The sequence below is a fragment of the Podarcis raffonei genome, chromosome 7 (assembly GCF_027172205.1).
Source record: "Podarcis raffonei isolate rPodRaf1 chromosome 7, rPodRaf1.pri, whole genome shotgun sequence".
In the NCBI taxonomy this organism is placed as follows: domain Eukaryota; kingdom Metazoa; phylum Chordata; class Lepidosauria; order Squamata; family Lacertidae; genus Podarcis; species Podarcis raffonei.
The window spans coordinates 35,484,247-35,511,469 of record NC_070608.1 but is presented as its reverse complement, the minus strand read 5'-3'; the positions used below and the strand labels follow the sequence as shown (position 1 = coordinate 35,511,469).

Here is a 27,223-nt window from a genome sequence, read left to right as displayed (position 1 = left end):
ATTCAAGATGGGCATCACCTGGCCTTCATGAGGCTCAGTGCAGAAGTAGATGTAGGAGAGGCTCAGGGTGTCACAATGGATGCTGCCTGCTACTATGAGGTAGAATGGAAGGCAACAGGCGGGGGCACTGAATGTCAGAGTTGCCCAGGATGCCACTGAAAATTGAGACCCCAAGGTCCACCACTGCTCAGTAGATGGCCCACAGCAACCCCCCACTCAGCTCAAGCCAGTCACTTGCTGGCTCAAAATTAGGACCAATCACAGCAAATGTGAAGCCTTCAAAAAGGCTGTGGGAGACAGGAGATGAGAATTTGAAGGAGGGGATCCATCCTCATGTTCTTTTAATCTGTGAAGAGGACATCTCCCAGGTAGCCATATAAGATCCCATGGTGAGGGTGGGTCTGAAGGATACCACTCTGTATTGAGTCTAATTCTCATTTTCTTTTGAGCTCCAGGCTAAAAGGCAGAAAGTGACAGGGCTGCTTCTTTACTTCAGCTCAGCTCAGCAGTCCCAGCAAGCTGCAGCCTCCTGACTACATACTGCTCTCTGCTGCCAACATTTGCAGGAAGCAGCAGAGTGTTGCATATTTTTAAGATGTTTATTTTTATCTCTTTATTCAAAGTATTTATAACCTGCCTTTCAATAACAAAGCTTTCCAAGTCAGGGAGCACTTGAAAAGAAAACACTTTTTAAAATAATCAGAACCAATCTTTTTTTAAGTAAAGAAAAGAAAATGTGCAAGCAAAAACCCCATCAAACTGGAAGACATTCACCATAGAAAGTCCTCCTTAAACAGACAAGTTTTTTTTAAAAAAAGAGCCAAGATTGTGAATAGCTCAAAACCTGCCTGGTGCCTTCCCAGGTGTTTTGGACTACAGTTCCCATCAGGCCCAGTCAGCATGGGCAATGGTCAGGGGTGCCCATTTGAAGTTAAATGATATCTGGAGGGCACAAAGTTGGGGAAAGCAGCTCCAAACTTCAGCAGGTAATTAATTTCACAGCTAGGAGGACACCACAGAAAAAGCCAGGTGATGGTAGCCTCATCAACATATTTTTTTATCCTGGAGTTTAAAGAGCAGGGATGGTGTTATGGGAGAAGGCACTCTCCCCAATTTGCACAGGCCTCAGCCCATGTCATAATAAAGTGTGCAGGGACACACACCCCCTTCTTGTCCCCTTCCTCTTCTAGCTTTTCTTAACCTGCAGCAGACCCACTTCCCATCTAGGAAATACTAAAGATGAGTAATCAGAGTAAAATGAGTCAGCACAGCCACCAGGCACTGCTGCTACTTGAAAAGCTCTACAGCAACCCAAGCCAGCCCAATGCTTAGTTGGATGGTTCATTAGACAGCAGTTGGGGGAAGGAGCAGGTACCTTGCTGTAGCCAATTATAAGGCTAAATATATGCCAACCTCTCTGTAGCCCTTTTTGAGTAAAACAGTTTCACACTCTTGTCATTGTTGCCCTTTCAAATTACACAAATGAAATCCTTTGTAGCCTTAATGGCCACGATGCTCTCTCGCTGATTCATGTAAATGTCACTTGCGATACGGTCTGGTCAAATTAAGTCAGGAAGAAAGACGCTGTTGGGACGTTGGCCAAACCCATCCAAATGTGTGCGGTAGGAGCCCATCTTGCCTCTGTGTGGTGGTGCTGGTGGCAAGAGATATTTGCCGAGCCATAGCAGGGGAAAAATGGGAGGAGGGAGAAATGAAAGGTGCATCATGGTTAGAGATACAACCTACATGTAAAACCTGCTGGTTCTTCACTTCCCTGCACACCCATGCTCAGATCTGATTCTTTTAATGTGAGATTATACCCACATTCAATGGGAAGTCTTACCAGTCTTAGATTTCACATGAATTGCAAGCTGGATTTTATTTTTATTTTTTATGAGCATTAAAGGGCTCAACATTTTTCCCCGTTAGAAAGAAGAGGAATATTACAGAAGGCTGCTTATATTTCATGTAGTCAGTTTCTCAGGGAGAACCACACCAACTTGTAATTGGATGGGGTGGGGAGCAGACCAAGATAGAAAGGATGTACAGAACATAATTTCCCATAGTGTAAAAATGCCCTGAAGAGTGAACCTGAACTACAGAAGCAGTTGTGAAAAAGAACGCTAGCAGTGCAAGCCTGTACATGTTTCCTCAGAAGTAAGACCCATTGATATATATGAGGCTTACTCACAGGTGAAAATTGTTGCATGGGATCTACCTGGCAAGAATGAGTTAAGCAACAGCAGTATCTAGCACACTGAAGAATGCAGAAGAGGGAAGTCTGTCTCCTTCAAACGTTACAGTATCACCTGGGAGTGGGAGAAGTCTAGGGGAGAAAGCCATATTACTGTTGCTTCTAATTGCTTCATGATATGCATTGCAACTGAACTGCATATGAAACTTATAAAGAACTTTTACTTTCAGAATAGTATTAAGTCATCTCTTCGGAGAAAATAAATACCGCTAAAAAAACCCCCAAAACTCAACTTTAAGATGGATGTACTTAACAGAGACCTCCAGTGATATTTTTATGTTGTGCTTATGAATTAATTGCAGAATGGAAAGCAAGGATAGACCACTACCTGAGTCCTACCCTATTCAGGGGTGGGGTGGGGGGAATCTCCATTTTATATCTTGGTGTCCTACTCATACTCTTTAGCTCATTTTAAAGACCCAAATGACTGTGTGACTGTTCACACTCATGCGAAATTATAATTATTAATGTCCCCCCTAGTTTTATTCTCCTAAAGGTCCTTATCAGTCAGCTGCAGTGGTATTACAGAAATCAGAGGAAACTTCAGTTATTAATTATAGTAGCATGTAGTGTTCATATATAGGGCATTTTTCCATATATCATTCTGACTAGGTTTTAATTTTGTGCAGTAATTCTAGAAGCCATGTGGGAAAACAATGTAAGGATAAATAGAGAACACTGTTGAATCCATCAAACAAGTCTCAAATAAGGAGAATAACTGTGGCTGAAGATTCTGTTCTCTCTCTCTCTCTATATATATATATATGCTTCTTTTCTTACTTAAAGAACATGAAATAAGAACTAATTTTTATTTATTTTGTTTACAAAGTGAAATAAGAAGTGTGTGTGTATGTAATATTTGTACCATATGTGCAGGCAAGCATGCTAGACACCACATTAGGTAGTTTTCTCCCCTGGAGAGGCAGAAAAGCCACACACATATTCTTTCTTACCAACAGATCTGTATATCTCAAAAGAAGGGGCCACATGAATGGAAAAGCTCTTTATAGAATAAAAAGCATGGGGTGTTATTAAGGAGGACTGTAAGCCCTATTCTATTCAGAGTAATTATAGGATCAGATCAGGTTAATGTGAGGACCTAGGTCAATAAAAGTACTGTAGGTTCACTCTTTTTAATCCCTTTCAATCCTATAGTCTGGGATTTCTGACTGTTCTGTTTAACCCACTGATGTAGGTTATAGACTGTAGAAAAGATGCACAGGGAATTCTTAAGAAATGTTGATGCTTATATTAACAGACCCTACATTTCTGGACATGAAAGAACTTTCCCCTGTCAGACTTTCTATATCTGGGTCATCTGCTTTTTGTTTGGGTTTGTTTGGTTAAATATTCAGTTCCTTGAATGCATTTGCTGAAGGTCAGGTTTAGAAAGTCTATATAATGGCATCTTCAAAAGCAATAAAAATATTACTATTTATTTGTTTTTAAATGCCATCTCTCTAAGAAGCTGCAGTTATTTTACAACCCAACCACAATTTTCTCAACCACTAATATTATATGTTCCAGGAGCAAGGATGCTGCAGCTTTAAATAACAGCCCATCACACATTTAGACTACAATTCTTCAACCACTTAATCCCCTTTCAAACTGAGGCATTTGTCTGTGCCTTGTTTCAGCGAGTCTACGTGCATGTAAGAGGGTATAGGATTGTAGTTCATTGCTCTCATCTGTAGTACCACATGGTTTCTAATGCACACATGAGGTTTTTTCTGAATGTGATCAGAGAGCACAAAGGAACATTCATCTGAATCCGCTTCATCAACTGAAATGAAAGTGAAAGGAGTTTCAAGATGAGGAAGCTCTTTTATCCACACATCAGTGCATAAGGACGTATGGCTATAATCTGATGGCATCACTTACTTGCTGGTTTTATTTAGAGTATTTATAAATCCTACTTCCCCAATGGGCAACCTAGAAACTGCAGTTTGTATGAAATAAAGTTTTGAGGGTTATATAGATGGGAGGGATTCTTATCTCTTTCTCTTCTACATACACAGAGAGATAGAGAACTTTAAACCGCACCACCATTTCACACCAATGTAGCTACCAGTGGTATTATGTTTGTGCAAGCAGAACCAATCAATTCATTTGCATGTTGCTTGTCAGATGCAATGTAACTGTGAAAGGATATTATCAAACATTAGGGTCATAGGACTGTAATACAATCATGTGGATTTCCCCCCTCCTTATTTTGAGTGAAATGCGCTTAATATGGTCATTAAGTCATTAAGAATGTTAGGATTACCTTGCTAGATCAGACAAAGGCCTATCTAACATTTTTCCCCAGCAGAAATCCAGCCTCTGAAATTTCACAGGCAAGCAAAGCAGAAGGAACTGCCATTGGTTATCCACAACATTTGATATTCAGAAGTGCACTTCTGGACAGAGAGGTTCCCCTTAACTTACCATAGTAAATATCTACCTCTCAACTTAAATGTGGATTTCAAATGGGCACAGTACTGTAAATGGTTAGTCCTGAGTTCTAGCCTTGAAATACCTTCACAAAATCTCCTCATCTTAGGGAAGTTAGGAATACACATACATTGCTACATTTTCATGAGCTTGACAGGCTGATTCACAGGGCTAGTTCAATGTAGTGACGAAACCAGCCTCATGCTTAACCCCAACCCTGAAATGAATCTTTCCTTATTGCTAAACTAAACTAGTTTCAACTGCATTGGCTCTTCCCTGGGTCTAAATAACTGTTCAGTCCAAATAAACTACAGTTCTATGAAAAGACAAATTATCTGCTGCGGAAAATTCTCAGCATTGTCAAATCTAGAGTTCTTGGGTGTCCTTGGAGAAAACCGTGTCAGGTAGCAGCTCCCATCGTCATTGACCATTGACCATACTGGTTAGAGCAGATGGGATCTGGAGTCCAGCAACCTCCCAGAGGCCCATAGCTTCATCATCCCCAACCTAGAATTGGGAAGCTTCCAATGGATAAAGTTCATTTGCACTTCAGCCTTAAACCATTTCACTTTAGAGTATACAAAGCAATTCATCCATTTTATTCTAATAATCCATACAAATAACCTTGAACAAATAAACTCTGTTCTCCACGTATTGCAAGGGAGGCAGGGAGGCAGTAGCTGAGCAGCAATGTCTTGCCTAAGGCATGGGCAGGCAGAAGGTAGACCCAGATCTACTGGGAGATCCGATGATCTGCAGAGCTTGTCAAGGATTTCCAGCTGCCAATTGTTGAAAAACAGCAAGAACGATAAGATATTTTCTTTATAAATTAGGCTTCCCTAATAAAGAAAGCTTGGGAGAAAACCAAAAGTAGCTTTATTCATAGAATGAGATGCATTCTGGCACAAGAACCATATGGGCTGACTGTGCACTCGGAGACACCCTGTTTCTTAATTCTAATTGTTGAAAAGCAGACAATGTTGCTGCAAGATGTGCATCAGAGGGGAGGTCATCCCATAATCTGGGAGCCACCTCAGAGAAGGCTCCCCTCACATCTGGCATGGTAGCTGCATGTAAGAGAAAACCAAGTTATGCATTATGCTATTTATGCCACCATAATTCTGTTATCTGAATCATGGCCATAACGTTTCAAAAGTAAAAGTAAAGCTGAATACATTTTTTCTATTAATTACATTTTTATTTTTACTCTCAGCCTAAGTTTGACCTTATTTCTACCGAGTTCTTCAGGGGTCCTGAGTTCAACTTCTTTAGCAGAAGGCTTGGTCACAACATGCTACATGCAACTTTGTCTCTTGTATTTGGTCTCTTATCATGTTTCATTAGTTCTTCTATTATTAAATCTCTATTATGACACATGGGGAAGGGGAGATAGAAACAGTTTACTTGGGAAAATTACTTATTTCCTTTTGGGTTAAGGAACTAAGGGGGGGGTGAATTAGGAAGTGAAAAAGCACCAAAAATGTTAGTACTTGAATTATGTGAACCCTGGTAAATGCCAGCGTGCAATATGGCAAAAATGAATCAATCAGTTCAGCTTAGTTCAGCTTCTGCAACTGGCCATCTGGCGCAAAAGCAACCAAATGGATCCCTGCATATTCATCTTCATTTTCACAAATACTCAGGAGAATGTCATTCTTGGGCAAAATAAAATTAAATCACCATAATTTTTAAGACATCTTTTCCTTTCATTCTCTCTGGAGACGTGTGTATTTATGCAAAATATTTCTTGCTGTATGCTTTGGTGGGTGATTTCTCTTTTGGTTGTTTGCTTCATCATTTGGAGACAAAGAGCTACTTTTACCTAAGAAATAATGGAATAATAATAATAATAATAATAATAATAATAATAATAATGTATTGCAGGAACCATCTACCAGTAAGATGAGTGGTTTTCATACTAAGAATCAAAAAAGCAACTATATTCCTGGATGCCTAATTTCTCTGAAGCAACCTTCTCCAACCTGGTGTCCCTCACCCAGATGTTTTGAACTACAACTCCCATCATCTTCAATGTGGCCAATGCTCAGAGATGATGAGAGTAGTAGACCAACAACATCTGCAGGACCAAAGGATGGGGAGGGTTGAAGAAGTGAAAGTGTGCCTCTTCATGCTTCTCATTGACCAAAGCTGGTGCTGAAAAAAGTGTTGACCAACTGCAACTGGAGATTTTGGTTGGCTTGCTGCGACTTTTCAAGGTTTGATACATTACAACAGGGGTAGCCAAGCTGGTGCCTCCCAGCAGCTCCAAACAGCATGGCCAATACTCAGGAATGTGTTAGGAGTTGTAGTTCAACAAGGCATGGAGAGTTACATGTGCCCCATCCTAATCTAAGTAAAAGTAACGTGTTAACCATTTGACTTCTGAATTTAAATCAGATGCACAAATCATCAGTTTCTTCTTTTTCTACAAATGCATGCCAGGTTAAATAGATGTCAAGGCCAAGACATGATAGCATGTTGGAGAATAGGTGTGTTACTAAATTTGTCTGATACCAGCCTTTGTGTCACTACATATGATGACCTCTGCACATCTGCAAGTATACTAGAAGAATCATAGAGTCAGCATGGCTGCCATAAAACACCTGTCAAAATACTAAAAACCTTAATGAAATACAGCTTCCACACAACTTCCCTGCATCAATCTTCTAGCATAGCATTGAGGTACCAAAATAATCACTGTCTGATTGACTCTCTTCTGCCAATTTCCATTTGGCGACAGTTCACATAAAAGACAGCCACTGAAAGGTCATTATTCTCTGTGGTTCCTGATCTGCCCAGGGAAGCCATTTTTGAGAGGAGGTTTGGCACTTAATGGTCTGGCAATTTTCTCTGTACTCCCACAAAGCCCTTTTTAGTGTTTTGCAGTGTCCAGTTTGTGAGGTGAGCCACTGCTCTGGCTTGCTATGTAGAGCAGGTGTACCATGTAACTATAAAATAAAAAATGGCATCCATGTGGAGCTTTGTTTATGTGTATTAGCCTAGCAAAACAGACTGGGATTACATACACACTAGACATTTAAAGAACTTTTGAAGCACATTTTTCCCACAGAGAACACTGGGAACTGTAGTTTACCCCTCACAGAGTTGTGATTCCCTGCAACCCTTAACAAACCCAGAGTTCTTTACAGGGGGAAATGTGTTTTGAATATGATCTAAAGGTATAGCATGTACACAGCCTGAGCTAGATTCTCCTCAGGATTTGCGGCTCTCACAGTATTTGAATATTGCTAGATGTGAACAGATCAAGTGATAGCAACCAAAACAATTGAGCAGAAGATTGATTGTGTCTCACTGTATTTAATGTCCAGGCTTGCCGGCCTAGCCATCACCTTGACAGAATAATGTGTGTAGTTTATATCATTGGTGTGCTCATGTCCTAGAACTGTCCCACCTCATTCAGTAAAGTATATACAAATGCTCTGTCTCATTTGACTAAACATATGAGCAAATGTTAAACAAGACACATCAAAAAGGTAGCAAATAATAGTGCATCTTCACCCTGCTACTCACCCTGTGCAAAGACACATGTTTCCTTTCAAACGGTGAAGTTAAAGCCTGTTAATCCACTTCTATTTCTCCTAGGATTTGAACAAACAACTTCCATTATAATGCATGATGCCCTCTATTTATCTTCTGTTCCTTATTTTTTAACCTTAAAATATCTCCTGCTACGGGTCTCCAAAAGGTTCATAATTTATTGTGGTGTGGATTCGTTCTGCTTACAATTCAGAAATACTGTTTTAGGGGGTTTTTTGTCAGGTGAAGTCCCAGGTTGTTTATGGCACATAAACACGGAGCACTTCCCCCCCCCCACACACACACACAGTTCAACTGACAGCACCAGTTGAAGTTCATCCTCTTGCTACAGGACTTCTGAGTGTTTTAACTGTGTGGGCCTGTATGGTAATATTTTTGTTGGTATTATTTATTAGAGTTCTTAGCCATCTTTCACCAGGGTGGCTTACAACAGATTAAGAATGCAATATTAAAAACAGTTGAAACAGCTTAAGTTGTATCTAAAGCAGAGCTAAGTCATAGTCCTGTCAGCGCAAGGATTTCTGCTTACACAACAGGACTTTCCTCTCCATTTATCCCCACATGCCCACCTAAATTTGTTCCAGAGGTTCCCACAACACTCTCTGGAGCAGATTTGGGGAGAGTATAGGGTGTGCAGGTGGAGTGGGGGGCAGTCCTGTTGTGCCAGTAGAATGGGATACATTTGTTGCACATTGACCATTACAGTCAAGAGAACAGAGTGGATCCCAACATGCATATCTCAGGGTAAACTATGGTGATAAAGGACTGGTTTTCTAGAACTGAGCTGTAAATTTTGCTTCATACTTTTGTTGGTTTGGTATAATTTTAAATGTTGTGATGAACTTTGTGACCATTTATAGTGAAGTGCATCATATCAATCTTAAATTATTATTATTATTATTATTATTATTATTATTATTATTATTATTTTACAAAATTGTTAAATATGTAATTTGCTTTCAAATGAATTCAGAAGCATAGTTTTTAGCTTCAAAACAGCTCTGATAAGTAAAGTAGACCTAGAGGCAGAGGCTTACCCAAAGCTACTCAGTGAGTTTCAAAGCTGAGTATCGATTTGTACCTTGCTTCTCTAAACCCTAGACTAGCTTGCTGGCTAATACACCACATCGGATTTCCACATTGGCACATTCCTCATGGTTTTTAGGTGTCATTCAAATACACACACACACACAATTTTAAATTGTGGTTTGTTTTTGCCAAATTCTGACAGGTTATGATAATCATGGCATCTAACAGTGAAATCCTAACCATGTCTACTTAAAAATAAGTCCCACTGAGTTCCCAGGTAATAATCCTAACCTCACTTAACTGTGAGTGTACATCAATGAATTCAATAGGACTTCCTTCTGAGTATAGGGAGTTAGGAGTGCGGCTTAAGTTGGTAGCCTCAAATTGAAAAGAAAGTTAAGAGGAAGGTTCCTTACTTATCTAAAGCACAATTCTAACCACAAATCCCACAGGTTTTTGCTTGGTCACTATGAGAACAGGATCATGAACTAGATGGGCCATTGGCCTGATTCAGCAGGCTCTTCTGTTCTAAGCAAAGATAATTAGGATGAGATGAGTTTCCATGTGTTTTTTCATTGTCCTATATTGAAAGAGTTTTGGCAGAAGGTAACTGAAACTATCAACAGAACTGTACGGAACAAGCTTACAGTTACAGAGCAAAATATCCTCTTGAATTATATACCCAGCACATGGAACCTTACAAAAGGACAATATGAGTGGTCTCTCTGTGCCCTTACCACAGCAAAAAGACTGATACTGATGAACTGGAAAAATAAAAATGCGGCTCCCTTCTACGATTGGATTGAAGACTTATACAAACGTGCAACATATGAACAATTTGCATATAAACGCAGACTTGCTATGGACAAATTCAATGTAATTTGTAATCCATTCTTACAAATACTGTAGTATGCTAAGATCTGGTGAAGTACAATAACAACTTTGTAAAGAAAAAGAAAAAAGGATTAGAGGAGTTTCAGCTTGTCTTTGTCTTGATGTGTCACAGGTTGTGGAGGCATGAATTTGTGCCATTTGGCACTAGCATGACACCACTATGTACAGCAGTGATGCCATTTTGATGCGGTAGTAGCCATGGTAGACATTTATTTCCTGGTGCAAGAAGTATTCAAATTAAGCTATAAACTAAGCCAGTGATCATCACTGAGGCCAAATTGGCTGTAACCCAATGAACGGTGGCTTAAACGAGCTTTGGGAGATAATCATCTCATCTTCTCTTTAGCTGGAAATGTTTAACGTCAAATATTGAATCAAACGACATGAAGAACAAAACTTGTGAAATGGGTTGTTCTCACGAGGAGCATGGCATAAGGTTTAATACTGATGCTATATAATTTATTATATATTCTATACCATTTAGAACTGTAATTACTCTGCAAGGTATACTTTGAACTTTACTCGACAAGCCTGAAACAACTCATTAAAGAAAAGAACTTGCAGCTATAATTTTTATTTTATGAATGGTCTAGCATTCTACACAGAACCTACACCAATAATATTCTTCACTTTAAAGCCCAGTAAACTTGCAAAGAGCTTATTCCTATGAGACTGCATGCCAACTAATAATGGTTCAAGATCAATAGACTTCCAAGTCAATACAACATGGGGCCATAGCTCAGTGGGAGGGTGCGTGCCTTGCATGCAGGAGAGCCCCGGTTCAATCCTTGGCTCCTCCAGTTAAAAGAGAGCAGGGCTGGGAAAGGCACGTGCGTGAGATTTTTAATTTAGCAAAAAGGTAACTAAATGGGGGACATGACAGAGGTATATTAATGTTTGCATGGTGTGGTGGAGTTTTCTCCCAGACTCTTCATATTAGTACAGAGTCATCTAGTGAATCTGCCCATTGTAATAGTCAGAACAGTCAAAAGGAAGAATTTATTCACAGAACGCATAGTCAAACAAAATATAGTAATGGCCACCAGCTTGGGTGGCTTTAGAGATGTTTAGAGAAATTTGTGGAGGATAAAGCTGTCAATGGCTACTAGCCACCATGGCTTTGTACCTCAGCACTGGAGGTGGTATGCCTCTGGGTACCAATTGCTGAGGAGCACAAGAAGAGAGAATGCTGTTGTGCTCATGTCCTCCCCATAGGCATTTGTTTGGACCACTATGGATGCTGAACTAGATGGACTTTGCTCTGCTCTAGCAGTGGTCTTATGTTCTTATGAGGTCTTAGATAGTTGCTGACATAGGGTTGTGTCCAGGTAAGTTTCATTCACAGTAGACTGACTGAAATTAATGGACTGAAGTTAGCCATGGCTACTAATTTCAATGGGTGTACTCTGAGTAGAAGTAGCACTGGATGAAACCCAGATAAGACAATGATCTGACTTGATATGTGACAGATCCATCAGGTTGCAGCAGCTGAAGAGTTTATTATTATTATTTATTAAATTTGTATACCACCCTATATCCACAGGTTTCAGGGCAGTTCACAAGTTAAGAAGCAGGGTCCCTCTATCAGGTCTGCTGAGAGACCAGCTCCATCAGGTTCCTCCCTCCCTCCCTCTCTCAGGAGTCACCTGGCAGAATCCAGTTCACCCACCTAGAAGGAAAGATTGGACATGAAGCTGCTCCATCATCTCAGCTGAAAAACCAGCTCCGTTTGGTTCCTTCGCTCCCTGAATTGTTTCATTTCATCTGATCCTTATAAAGTAGTTGGTACCCATTGGGATTGGTAGGGCAGAAGGCAGGCAGACCAACAACCAATGGAGTTGGAGCCAATGAAATACAGAGCCAATTTGTTCTAATTTTGTACCCATTCTCCTCCATTTTGTTCTTTGCCTCAAGTAGTGAAATGTCTTGAGCAGGCCCTAAAGATGGGGTTAGGGAAATCCAAGTGTCTTCATCTCTTCTCCCCACTCCAGTGCTTTGAGATTCTGCCCCAGGCCAGAGAAATAGAGGAAATGGATAGAGGTGTGCTTGCTTGCTTGCTTGCTTGCTTGCTTGCTTGCTTGAGTGCATCCAGAACTTTAATGATCAACACAGAGAGATGGCCCAAGTACATATCCAACATCTGACAGAAAAACATTTGTAGTCCAAGGGACAGAGTATTGTCATTGGAGTAGACTCACTGTTCCTCTGGGCTGATTCACTCATCATTCAATAACTCCTCACACTCTTCTTCTTCTTTGGCGATCACTCGTAGCCGAGTAAGATTGTCTTCCATAAACACGGTTTTAACAATGAGTCCGTAAGTGACTGTGGAGGCCAATTCTGAATCCACACATCGTTCCACAGTGGGGACATTCGTTTCCGGGTGGGAGTTGATCATGGTGTGGATTTGCCAAGTGTGCCTTCCTCCTAGCACGTTTCTCCCTTGCATCCTGAGTTTGAGTGTCTTCAGAGCCCATGACACCTTAGATAAAGGCTGTTCTCCAACTGGAGCGCTCACAGGCCAGTGTTTCCCAGTTGTCAGTGTTTATACTACATTTTTTAAGATTTGCCTTTAAACCTCTTTTGTTGACCACCAGCATTATGCTTTCCATTTTTAAGTCCGCACAACATGACTAGTCCAATGAAGTTGATGTTGAAGAATCATTGAACACTGGTGATCTTTGCTTTTTCCAGTACACTGATATTAGTTCATCTGTCTTCCCAAGTGATGTGTAAAAATTTTCGGAGACACCGTTGATGGAATCTTTCAAGGAGTTGGAGATGGCATTTATAAGTGGTCCATGTTTCACAAGGACCTCACACACAATGAGTGTGTTAATTACTTTATTACTTTATTCTTGAGGTGAGGCAAGCAATACCCCAAACTCTGTTTATGGCATTTGATGTGCTGTGGTGTACACTATGAATAGTGTATTTATTTACACTAAAAGGCAGGATATAAAGTGCTCTAATAAAATCAATAAATGTGATTTGTTAGTCTTTAGGGTGCCACAAAATTCTTTTGTTGCTTTTTTCCCACAGACTCACACACCAACCCCTCAGGTCATTGTTTCAGGTTGTGGTCATCTATGAATGAGCATTCATGTTTTTATCTCTGCTGCTGTTTGGTTTTATACCACATATACATTTTATTGTTGCATTGATTTTGGGGGTTGTATTTTAACTTTCAATGTCAGCCATCCAGAGAACACTGGTTATGGAATGGCATGGAAATAAAATAAAATGAAATGGCCCTCATTGGTGCTTTGGGGCAAGGTACATTATCTCAGCTTCAGCTTCCCATGTGTAAAAATAAAATTATTTTTAAACTATAGAACTATTCAAAGTCTTAATAATGTTTAAGAATATGGACATCAATGGTTGGCCTCTGAAGCAGCACTTTAATGTAATAATACTTAACAGTAATAATACTTATGAGTAACAACTTCAGTGCTTGCACTCTGAAACAGTCTCGCTATGCAGAATAATAGTAATGGCTGGTGGAATGCAGTCTAATTCCTCCTCACAAAGACAGTATATTCACCTTCTTTCAAATTCTATAAGCCTGAAATAGTTAAAATGTTTGTTGGGGAGCTGGGGAATTGCAGGAACCAGTGTAGTGGGGCAGGAATATGTTACACTGCTAAACTTATTGTTATTGTTTGTTAAATTTGTATACCACCATTCATCAGCAGATCTCAGAGCAGTTCAAAATATAAGAACTTCTAAACCACCATGACTGAAGTGACCCTGTTTCAAATCTGTCATACATAACAGGCCTCCCCCAATCCATTTCAGGGTCTGATTCAGCACCTCGGATTGGGCCCAGTTTGTCCCAGGGTTAGCCCAGGCCCCAAAGTAAATTGAGGACCTTGCCCAGTCCTGTTTAATTAGGGTTTTAAATCCTAATTAAACATGTGGTTAGCAGTGGGAAGAAGGGGCAGAAGGAGACACAAGAACACATTCTCACCTGTGTCTCCTCCCCCACCTTCCGACCACATGTTTAATCAGGGTTTTAACCCCTAATTTAACATGTGATCATTGGAAAGGAGTGGGGGGGGGAGAGAGAGAAAGACTGGTGAGAGTCTCTGCTTGCATCTCCCTGCACCCCCCTGTTTAATTGGGATGTTGCTGTTTAGTCGTTTAGTCGTATCTGATTCTTCATGACCCCATAGACCAGAGCACGCCAAGCACTCCTGTCTTCCACTGCCTCTCGCAGCTTGGTCAAACTCATGTTTGTAGCTTTGAGAAGACTGTCCAACCACCTCGTCCTCTGTCGTCCCCTTCTCCTTGTGCCCTCCATCTTTCCCAACATCAGGGTCTTTTCCAGGGAGTCTTCTCTTCTCATGAGGTGGCCAAAGTACTGGAGCCTCAGCTTCATGATCTGTCCTTCCAGAGAGCACTTAGGGCTGATTTCCTTAAGAATGGATAGGTTTGATCTTCTTGCAGTCCATGGGACTCTCAAGAGTCTCCTCCAGCACCATAATTCAAAAGCATCAATTTTTCGGTGATCAGTCTTCTTTATGGTCCAGCTCTCACTTCCATACATCACTACTGGAAAAGCTATAGCTTTAACTACAAGGACCTTTGTCGGCAAGGTGATGTCTCTGCCTTTTAAGATGCTGTCTAGGTTTGTCATTGCTTTTCTCCCAAGAAGCAGGCGTCTTTTAATTTCGTTACTGCTGTCACCATCTGCAGTGATCAGGGAACCCAAGAAAGTAAAATCTCTCACTGCCTCCATTTCTTCCCCTTCTATTTCCCAGGAGGTGATGGGCCCAGTGGCCATGATCTTCGGGGTTTTGTTGTTGTCGTTGTTTTTAAAAGATTTTTCCATTATCAAAAAATCAAAGAAAAACACAAAAAAGAAAACGAAACAAATTTTTTTAAAAAACACATAAAATTCAAAGTCCTTATTTTCAATAACATATTTTCCTGACTTCCCCACACCTCCCCCTCTTGTATTCCAGTTCAAATTGTTTTTATTTTGTTTTGTTATTTGTATGAGAATTGAGGAAATCGTGGAAGGGAATTTAGGTCGACTTTAGAAAAAGGCTTTAAGAATAAGAACAGATGTATAATTATTGATGTTTATAAGTTATAAGTTTATAAGTTAAAAGTTTAAAAGTTAAAATTGGTTTTTCTAAAACGAATGAAATATAAAAAGGTTAAAAATTGGGGACAAGAACTTGTTGAACCATGATCTTCGTTTTTTTGATGTTGAGCTTCAGACCATATTTTGCGCTCTCCTCTTTCACCCTCATTAAAAGGTTCTTTAATTCCTCCTCACTTTTTGCCATCAAGGTTGTGTCATCTGCATATCTGAGGCTGTTGATATTTCTTCTGACAATCTTAATTCCGGCTTGGGATTCATCCAGCCCAGCCTTTCGCATGATGAATTCTGCGAGACAATATACAGCCTTGTCATACTCCTTTCCCAATTTTGAACCAATCAGTTGTTCCATATCCAGTTCTAACTGTAGCTTCTGGTCCCACATAGAGATTTCTCAGGAGACAGATGAGGTGCTTTCTAAAGCCCATTTGACTTCGCTCTCCAGGATGTCTGGCTCAAGGTCAGCAACCACACTGCCTGGGGTGTATGAGACATCCATATCTTTCTGGTATAATTCCTCTGTGTATTCTTGCCACATCTTCTTGATGTCTTCTGCTTCTCTTAGATCCTTACCACTTTTGTCCTTTATTATGATAATCTTTGTGAGAAATGTTCCTTTCATATCTCCAATTTCCTTGAACAGATCTCTGGTTCTTCCCATTCTGTTGTTTTCCTCTATTTCTTTGCATTGCTCATTTAAGAAGGCCTTCTTGTCTCTCCTTGCTATTTTTCGGAAATCTGCATTCAGTTTCCTGTATCTTTCACTATCTCCCTTGCATTTTGCTTGCCTTCTCTCTCCCGCTATTTGTAAGGCCTCATTGGACAGCCACTTTGCTTTCTTGCATTTCCTTTTCATTGGGATGGTTTTTGTTGCTGCCTCCTGTATAATGTTACGAGCCTCCATTCATAGTTCTTCAGGCATGCTGTCCACCAAATCTAAATCCTTAAACCTGTTCCTCACTTCCACTGTGTATTTATAAGTGATTTGATTTAGATTGTATCTTACTGGCCCAGTGGTTTTTCCTACTTTCTTCAGTTTAAGCTTGAATTTTGCTATAAGAAGCTGATGATCTCATCATTCTATCATTTTTGAGATTGCATCCCAGTACAGCTTTCGCCACTCTTTTGTTGATTATGAGGGCCACTCCATTTCTTTTACGGGATTCTTGCCCACAGTAATAGATATGATGGTCATCCGAACTGAATTCCCCCATTCCCATACATTTTAGTTCACTGATGCCCAGGATGTCAATATTTATTCTTGCCATCTCATTTTTGACCAGCTTACCAAGGTTCATGGTTCTTACATTCCAGGTTCCTATGCAATATTTTTCTTTACAGCATTGGACTTTCCTTTCATTTCCAGACATATCCACAACTGAGTGACCTTTCGGCTTTGGCTCAGCCGCTTCATCAGCTCTGAATGTACTTGTACTTGTCCTCCGCTCTTCCTCAGTAGCATGTTGGACACCTTCCGACCTGAGGGGCTCATCTTCCCGCGTCATAACTTTTATATGCCTGTTGTCTTTGTCCATTGAGTTTTCTTGGCAGGGATACTGGAGTGGCTTGCCAGTTCCTACTCCAGGTGGATCACGTTTAGTCAAAACTCTCCACTATGACCTGTCCATCTTGGGTGGCCCTGCACGGCATAGCTCATAGCTTCTCTGGGTTATTCAAGCCCCTTCGCCACGGCAAGGCAGTGATCCATGAAGGAGTTAATTGGGATAGAAAACTCTAATTAAGCATGTGGTTGCCCAATACCTCCATCCACCATTTTGACAGTCCCAAATTGCACTGGGTATCCCTAATTTAGGGCAATCTGGGACTGCCTCAATCCACAACAGGAAAATCCCAAAACCACCCAAATCAGCTTGATTTGGTTCAGGATATATCAAAATGATGCCCATGAGGCTTCTTTGTAGTTCAAGCCTAGCCCCTGAACAAATTGCTGAATGCAGCTTTTACTTTGGACTCTTTGATTCAGAAGAGAAGAGCCCTGTGGGTGTACAAAAATGACTGCTGAATTTTGGATGGAAATACACATGTTATCTCTTTCCTTTCAATCTCTCACACACATACATACAGAGAATAAAATAATAGGGTCAATGAATCAAATAAGGGGGAAGAGAATGAGAATGCCAGGATGCCGCATAATTAAATTAAATTAAATTATACTCACTTATTTCAGTACAGATCTTTGGCACCTTTATGGATGGCACTGTGGAAGGGATGGGGTTTTTCACAATACGCAGACTTGATTTCACAGGTTCCAAAATGATTCTAAATGGAACTGGGACTCATGTATCTGATTTCCCTTACTATGTTACGCAAAACCAGAGTTGGTAAGAATTTATATGGAGGCTCAACAATTGAAAATTGTCACCATATTGGTCCTTCCCCTCCCTCCCCCCCCCCAAAAAAGAAGCCCTTACTATTTTTGCTGTTTTAACACCAGGCACATAGCTTGGGGCCTTCTTCCCCTGACTGTGGTCTCCTGCTGTTTTCTTGGCTTTTTGTCTGAACTGGCCCCAGGGGCCTCTCTCGCTCTCTCCTCTCCCCACAACCTCAGCTGTGGGGCTGTGAACTCCTTGCACCGGTTCTCTACGCTGAGGCAGAATGTGTGCAGGACATACTTCCTCTATTGAATGTGCCAGTAACACTCAGATAAATGGGATTTGACATAGAGGGGGGGCACCATCCAACTCTTTATAAACGGGCTATTCCCCCCACACACACACAACTATAGAGATCTTGTTTAAAAATGTAAATAAACTAGCAGTTTGCCATTGAGTTTTCATTCACAACACTCTGTTTACAGCAGACATCCTGGATGCTTCCACGTGTCTTTATGAATGCCACACTACTGTATTTTTATTTTAAATAACATCATCAGCTCAGCAGCCATTAAGAGATTGTGATATTTCTACAGCTGCTGCTAGCTTTTGGCTCAGATATTTGGGGAAGTTTCAGTCCCTGCCTTGCCCAAACTATCTGTTGTAAAAGCAGTAGCAGGAGGATCTCATATGACAGAAAATAAATATGTAATGTGGCAAAAGGAGAAACTCCTGTCTCCATTCCCCCACTTTTCCCTTCACGGTATGTTCTCGGTTGAAGGGGGGGACACCAAAAGATGCAGGTCAAAAGCGGAAATAAACATTAGCTAGGACATCAGATGTTCTGGCTGCCCACCCCCTGCATGACTGACAAGCTGTCCAGTCCTGATGTCACCATGGGGTCTGTATTATTCCTCGAAAACATTCCTGTTTTGTTTTATCCCTTTTGTTCCAGTTGTGTTGTATGCTAGAGGGCAGCCAGAAGTATCCACGTCTGCTGTGTGCCCCTGTGTGTGTTCCTGTTGACCAACATATATAAGCCTTCCTCATTCTTCCCTATCACTTGTCATGCCTCAAGCTTTTCCTCCCTCCATATATTGCTCCTTCCCATTACTGCTCTAGACCACATGAGCCTCAGCCCTTACAAATGACAATTTTACCTCACAGGTCAGCATCAATCTGTGGCAAATGCCTTCTTATTTCATAATTTAATTGTTTCCTAAAATGTATATACCACTTGGTGGTTAAAAAACAACAACACCCTCAAAGCAGTTTTCTTACCCCTCATAAAGATACTGTTTTTCAACCCACACTATTTTTAAAAATTGTTGTGAGGCCTGAATGCTATTCTTGGCTCCTTGGAGGAAAGGCAGGATACAAACAACATGATTTCTATGAAATCTTAATTTCACCACTGGAATAAATTAAAGAGAATTAAGTGAATCTATGCAAATATGCCTGGCTGGCATAATTTATTGATGAGAGTTTTTGTGCTTTCTAGTCACAAAAGTCAAAGAGAGTGCAGAGCAGAACCAATGGTGGGCATGATCAATTTCCTATGGACCTAGATAAGAGATGGTGTTCAGTTAACAAGCCCCTGCATTTAAACGAGGCTCATTAGGCCAGGTGGAGTCAACGTGGTGCCCTCCAAATGTTGTGGACTACAACATGCATCATTCCTGACCATTGGCCATGCTAGCTGGGGTTGATGGGATTCACAGTTCAAGCATCTAGAGGGCATCACATTATCTAGTTCCCATATTTGGAATATCAGGATCCCCTTAACTTTTTTTTTAAAAAAAGGCTGTTTTCATGTGTTTGTGTATGTCCTTCAGCACTGAATAATACAGCTTTCCCTCAACCATCTCCCATTTGCTGACAAGCTTGTGGTGCATTTGAATTATTATTATTATTATTATTATTATTATTATTATTATTATTATTCAGCTTTTGTACTCACCATTCAGGGTTACAGCAATATAAAAACACAAGATTATAACCAGTTCAGTGGTACCTCAGCTTAAGTACTTAATTTGTTCCGGAGGTCTGTTCTTAACCTGAAACTGTTCTTAACCTGAAGTACCACTTTAGCTAATGGGGCCTCCGGCTGCTTCCGTGCTGCTGGAGCACGATTTCTGTTCTTATCCTGAAGCAAAGTTCTTAACCTGAAGCACTATTTCTGGGTTAGCAGAGTCTGTAACCTGAAGCGTATGTAACCTGAAGTGTATGTAACCCGAGGTACCACTCTTTTTCAATCAGAAGAATCACATGGATCCTACAAACCATAGATGTCAAAGACCATCATAAAGAGGTGGACCTTAAACCTAAGAAGGAAGTTATACAATGAAGGTACCAGATGCACCTCTGAGGGGAGGAAATTTCATAGCTTAGAGGCTGCCACAGGGAATGCCCTCTCTGAAATTTGACATTGGGAATGGCTACAGGCAGCTTTCAATCAGTCAATAGTGGTGTTAGATAGGATTGCCAGGTTCCAGTACAGAGGCCCTGCCTAACATTTTGAGAGCCCTAAGTTAGTGACCACTGATCAGCCAGAGCTGGCTTCTTCACATTTGAGTGGCCTTTGGAATAGACCCACATGCACACACCTGGGAGGCTTATCTGAATACCCGCACTGACAAGAGCACTGGACCCACATGGCTAGACTTGCCAGAACCACCATTTTAATTCCCTTACACAATAAGCGCATACGGTACCTCATAGTGAGGGACTTAAAAATGAAATTGGCAAGTACAGTCACATTGGCTTGGCACTCCTGTCAGCACTGGACAAAAATGAAAAATGAAAGGGTGATATAAACCAGACCTGTATCTGTGGTGATGGGTCTTGGCATTTTCATGAGGGTGCTGCATGCTGGTGCCAGCCGTGGATGGAGCCATGATACCTTCTTTCCAAGACTTCTTTTGCTCTATTCTATAGTTCCATTAGGGGACGCGGGTGGTGCTGTGGGTTAAACCACAGAGCCTAGGGCTTGCCGATCAGAAGGTCGGCGGTTCAAATCCCCACCACGGGGTGAGCTCCCGTTGCTCGGTCCCTGCTCCTGCCAACCTAGCAGTTCAAAAGCACGTCAAAGTGCAAGTAGATAAATAGGTACCGCTCCAGCGGGAAGGTAAACGGCGTTTCCGTGCGCTGCTCTGGTTCACCAGAAACAGCTTAGTCATGCTGGCCACATAACCCGGAAGCTGTACGCCGGCTCCCTCGGCCAATAAAGTGAGATGAGTGCCACAACCCCAGAGTCGGTCACGACTGGACCTAATGGTCAGGGGTCCCTTTACCTTTACTATAGTTCCTTACTCACACACCAACAGAGATGTGGAAAGAGTGGTTGAAGGACCTCTGAGGGTCATACAGTGGTACCTTGGTTCTCAAACTTAATCCGTTCCGGACGTCCTTTCCAAAACCAAAGCATTCCAAAACCAAGGAGTGCTTTCCCACAGAAAGTAATGAAAAACAGATTAATCCGTTCCAGACTTTAAAAAACAACCCCTAAAAGAGCAATTTAACATGAATTTTACTATCTAATCAGACCATTGATCCATAAAATGAAAACAATAATCAATGTACTGTACTATAAAATAAATAAGACAGTATTGTAGATGATAAAAATTAAAATTATTTCTTTTTCTTACCTGCACTGAAGATAGTCATTGTTTGGATGGGGGGCTTTTATCCATTTCGGCAGTCACACAATCAATCAATCAGTAGCTGAACTGGGTTCCACACAGTCACAAAAACAAATTAACTTTAAAAAAAAGCCACAAAAATGCAAAATAAATAGCAAAAACAAATGCGCCAAACTTAATCCATTCCAGAAGTCCGTTTGACTTCTGAAATGTTCAAAAACCAAGGCACGGCTTCTGATTGGTGCAGGCGCCCCAGAAACAATAGCCGACAACCGCACTGAAAAACGTTCGAAAACCAGAACACTTACTTCCCGGTTTTTGGTGTTTGTGAACCAAGGCGTTTGAGAACCAAGGTACCTCTGTACTACAATTTAAGAGCCAAGCTTTGCGGCTGCTGTTATTCCAGCTCCCAAGTAACATTGTCTCCCCCTTTCTTTCCCACCTTCCTTAACAACTGCTTCTATCTGGAAACAATGTGACTTTCTTGTTATCCAAGCAAGCTCTTGTGGTAAGATTTTGTTTTACCACAAGAGGGGCAACTTTAATTTGATAGGTTTAAAAATAAAAAAGCCTATACAACATAAATAATCCCAGTGTTTTAATATGGAAAACTGGGGACAGTTGTATGCCAAAAAAAGCATAATAACGCAAAGTTGCAGGCTCAATCCCTGAATGGGACAGCTGCATATTCCTGCATTGCAGGGGGTTGGACTAGATGATTGCCAGGGTCCCTTCCAAATACACAATCCTATGAATGTTTTATATCAAAATAAGCTTCGGAAATTGATCATTGAAATGTCAAGCTTCTCTGACAGCTTTTGGATGTTTGTTGTTTGAAGGGGGCGCTAGTCTAGCCACTGGAACGGTCATCTAAACAACAACAACAACAACAACAACAATAATAATAATAATATATTCTTTATACCCCGCCCATCTGGCTGGGTTTCCCCAGCCACTCTGGGCGGCTTCCAACAAAACACTAAAATACAATAACCTACTAAATATTAAAAGCTTCCCTAAACAGGGCTGCCTTCAGATGTCTTCTAAAAGTTTGGTAGTTATTTTTCTCTTTGACATCTGGTGGGAGGGTGTTCCACAGGGTGGGTGCCGGTACCAAGAAGGCCCTCTGCCTGGTTCCCTGTAACTTGACTTCTCGCAGCGAGGGAACTGCTCTTAACCAATGAATTAAATGCAGCACATTTCCCCCATTGATCCAAACGGGCTTTGCTTAGGACTGTGCTACTAGTCGATCACTTGCTTAAATTTACATACAAACAAAAACAATAGTTTCAAAAGGGGGGGGAAGGGCATTCTGTGCTTTTATGTGACAAATACAGGTGTCACAGCAGGCGCCCTCTTAAGAGAAGAATCCTCACCTATGTGGGAAAGAAAGAATGCCTTTTCTTGGATGACACCTGCCCCACAGTTTTCATACTAGTAGGGAGAAGTACCACTGCTCAGTCATAGAGCACTTTGCATGCAGGAGGTCCTGGTTTTAATCCTTTGCATCTCCATTTCAAAAGGATAGTGGGCAAGACCTCTCCTAGAATCAATTGAAATACTCTGATGGATTAAAAGGTCCCCCCCCCCCAAAATAATCAGGCAATAGATTGTCCAAAACACTGGGTGCGGTTTGATTTTAAATATAAGTTATATTTATAATGGGAAGCTGCCAGTCAGAGCAGATGAAATTGGACCAGCTGAACAAATAGCCTGACTTGATTTAAAGCAGCTTACCAGGTTAAATAGATTAAACAAAAACAAAAACAGCATTTTAGGAAATCTGTTGCCTTTGCGATTGGAGGCATCTTTTTTTAACCCGTCAAAGTATTTTAACTAATTCAGGTGTTCTAACTCCCACTAACCTGGGAGTAAGCCTTATTTAGCTCTATGAGATTGATGTATAGCTGGATAGCTCAGTCAGTAGAGCATGAGACCCTTAACCCCAGGGTGGTGGGTTTGAGCCCCATGTTGGGTAAAAGATTCCTGCATTGCAGGGGTTAGACTGGATGACCCTATAGTTTTATGATTCTATGACTTCTGAGTAGACATGTATGGGATGCACAGCAGTCTAACCAATTAATCCACTGATAGCACAACTCTATACACATCTACTCTGAAGTCAGTCCCATTGAGAACAAATAATGTGTTTTCTAGGATGATACCTTTACACAACTTTTATACTACCTTAGCTGAGTGGTAGAGCACATATTTTTTATGCAGGCTTGATCCCTGCCATCTCCATGCAATCTATTAAAGTCATTCACAAACAGCATAATGAGTACAAATGAGGAACTCTGTGAGACACTTCTAAGCAGATATGTGTAGGATTCTACTGTAAACGGCATATTCCTACTGTCCACCAGAAACTAAGTTTCTCCACCATTTCATGCCTTATATAAAAAAACAAAACACATTCAGATGGTTAACATCTAAATTCAACATTTTCAACACTTGGTACAATCATGACTTTGTGCGCATCTTTATTCCAATGCTACTTGATTAATGACACTTTCTATGAATCAGAAATGGGTAATTTATGTCACTAGAGAATTGTGTAAGGATATTGTAATATACGAGGAGCCTTTCTCCCTTTCTGCTACAAGCACTCCCATACATCCCTATGGAACAAGTGTAGCCATTCCTCCCAGCATCAAGAGTCTACACTTTAAAGTTGATGAGGCCAGTGATAGAATACCGTACTCACAGCATGAGAAAATGTGGTAGAATTTGACCTTATAAAATGGCATATTAATACAAGTAAGGAGGGGGCAATCTTACTAATTTAGGAGAACATGTGAATGTTATTCAAATATAACACTTTGCAAAACCTAACCTTGACATTTTCCTTTTCTCTGTCAGCAAACCAGGGGAAAGTTGCCCATTATCTAAGATAATATTAGCTCTAAATGGTATGTCAAAGAGAATCTCATTCTGGTACCATGCATTAAATTCACACCAGGCTACCCCCCATTTAAATATACTGCAATCTGTTCCCTGTACTACAACATATGAGAATGAACGGGAAATTGTGTATACCATTATAGTAGAATTTACTGATATGGTAACTTGCCTTTACAAAAAAAGGAGGGAAAAGAAGAAAAGAAGAAAATCTAAGTTAAATAAACATATATTCAAATCACCCAACCGAAGCCATATGCTGAAGTAGAATTTGACATTTATCAACATTAAATGAGAAGGTTAAATGTTGTGATTAACTGTCACAGTTATTCTGTGGTACACATGAGAAGGAAGTCAGTGGGAGTTTGGGAAGACAAGGAATGCTGGATCAAAGCTTCCAAATGCAGAAGATTAACAGGGAAAATATGAAGATTTACTGAATTAATGCACACCCTGTGTACCAAACCAACAAAGAGTTTCAAAACAATAGGGCTCTTTTTAAAAACAAGTACCTATGAAAGCAACTGATCTTCTAAAAGAATGGCATTACAGATGCCACAATCCTGGGTGTAATAGGCTTGGGTTGTATTTTGGAGGGTCTTATTAATTCCTTTGGAGAATGACTTGTAAAAGAATTATTCATCCTCCCTGTGCATAAATTCTAAAAAATAAAAACAATTCACAGTACATATCGAAATTATTTTCAAAGTCTATACAGAGAGGAGAGAATACAAAACTTTTCCCCTCCCCAGACTACATTTGAAAGCTTGTCAGCACTCAGCATTAAGGCCTTTAATCCCAGGCTCTAAATAATTTAGATAACACTTGATTACTCCTTTACTGAAATGTCAACTTCTGCAAAATCTGAGGAACACAATCCTGAGAGGACAAAAAAGAGGAGACAGACAATGTTACTACTGTAAGCGGGGAGGTGAATATCTCATAAATGGTGCAAGTCTTGGGGTTCCCAGTGTGAATGAGGGGAAATCCTTAGGTGGTGTCATAAAAGATCTTCCTTGTCTTCATCAGTAAAGCCCTGAGTGTGGGCCCCTGCAGTCCAAAAAAAAAAACCCCTGAATATGCATACCAAAAAGAATCCCATCTAGATAATTGTGCAGATACTTTCTTTCAAGTTTATCTGAGTGCTTTTACCTGTTTAGTGATACCAACCTGATTCACACATTTTTTTTCTTTTTAGAAATTATTTACTAAAAAATATCCTCCACCGTTTTGTAAATCGAAAAGACTCCTTTTAAGAAAGCAAGTTCTCCCACCCCAGAATAAATCATTTGAAAAGCATAAGTTACCCCACCCTAAGATACACAAGGGATTCAATTTGTACAGTCTCTTCACAGGTACAAATTGCTTTCTTCCACTCAGGTACATATAAGGCTCTGCCCTTTAACAACAACTGCAAAGCCTGGGCAGTTTAGTCTGGCAGAGAAAACTATCTATCTCCCTTTTTTCAAAAAGAAAAGAAGAAGAAGAAGCTATCTTGCTTCCAATCAAATTAAATATGCTGTGGAATTCTGTGCATGCTTACTTGGATGTAAGCCCCACTGACTTCACTGGAGCTTAGTCCCAAGTGTGCACATGATTGCTCCTTTACAACTCAGTCCTATCTCTGTTTGCTCAGAGGCAAGTCCCACTTTGTTGGATGGTGCTTACTCCCAAATAAGTGTGCATAGGACTGCAGCCTTAGTCATGCCCTTGGAGGTAAATTCAGTGGGACTAACCTCTCATGAATTGCATTTAGGATGGAGAAACAGTAGTACCAAATTTATTGTTTTAAAGGGGGGGGACCTCTCATGGGTTTGATATATAGGCATCGACAAGTTATTATACTCATACATTGCAAATTATATAGAAACTTGCTTTCTGGGCAATTCAGTAAATCCTTCACCTTAAAATAAATTTGAACTTTTAAAAAATACCCAAACAAAGAAACAGTCATTTATACCTTAAAGCATGAATCATAATCACATATCAGAGAATCATAACACTGTAGTGTTGGGAAGGTCTTTTGCCATCTCTGCTCGTAGAGAAATAATTTCCCCACCCTTTTAATGTACAAAATAGTCCCTTCTGGTTAGTAGCAAGCATTCTACACTGGACAGTACTAGGCAACACAAACTCCTGCCAGAGTCAATGCACTATACTATGAAAGAAATCCTCAGACAACTTCAGGAATGACATCTAATCCATCAGCTCTAAAGCACATGGCCCAGTTGCACACACACACACACACACACCCAAACCCCTTTCCACTTTTAACTCCCTCACCAAAGTAGATGCTCAGGAAGCAGCTTTCCCTTCCAGGATCAATCTCAGCTCCCAGCTAGGCCTGGGCCATTTGACCTAAAGGCATCCTTACTTGCAACAAAGTCTCCATCATCTTCAGAGCCAAGGGAAGAGAGAGAAAGAATGAGAAGGCCAGAAACAGGGGGAGAAAAGTCCAGTTCTCTTGTGGTCTGAGTTGGAAGCTTTGTTATGATAAAAGGAAAGGGGGGTGGAAAACTTTGGTCCAAAGTGCCAATGGGAGATCTTGCTTTCAGGAGGGCCTGTTGAGGGTGTGTGTGTGTGTGTGTGTGTGTGTGTGTGTGTGAGAGAGAGAGAGAGAGAGAGAGAGAGAGAGAGAGAGAGAGAGAGTCTTTCTTCAACTCTGCTCCTCTTGTTTCCAAAAGGGGCCTCTGGTCAGTGCTGATTAACGGGGGGGGGGGGCTGGATTGTGTGTGTGTGTGTTGTTGTTGTGAAGTGTAGAATAATAGGAGATGGCCGGTGACCCAGCAAAGCCTTAAAACCTCATGCTACTTTATTGTGGCAAGCTGAGAAAGAGGGCTTTAGGACGGAGACCCCAAGCACTGACCCGCACGCATCCTGCGGATTGCCTATTCATTCCCTCAGCCTTCCAGTCGCCCATTGTTTGCCAAACAACAACGGAGATTTCACACAGAATGTAAAGCCCCTTTTCACATCCCGGTCAGAAAGGGAATTTTTGCAGCAGCCCTGGACTTTTCTTTTTCTTTTTGTCCGCCTCTCCCCCCCTCCCCCTTTCCGCGATGGCTGTTAG

At 40.9% G+C, this 27,223-nt stretch overlaps 1 long non-coding RNA gene across 1 annotated transcript; it reads right to left on the bottom strand.

Moving 5' to 3' along the window:
• Window positions 1-3,100: 3,100 nt before the first annotated feature.
• Window positions 3,101-27,004, bottom strand: LOC128417411 (uncharacterized). The gene is made up of 3 exons (XR_008331458.1): window positions 26,437-27,004; window positions 8,219-8,286; window positions 3,101-6,509 (listed from the first exon to the last, which is right to left on the bottom strand). It is a non-coding gene; the product is annotated as an uncharacterized LOC128417411 (long non-coding RNA).
• Window positions 27,005-27,223: the final 219 nt, after the last annotated feature.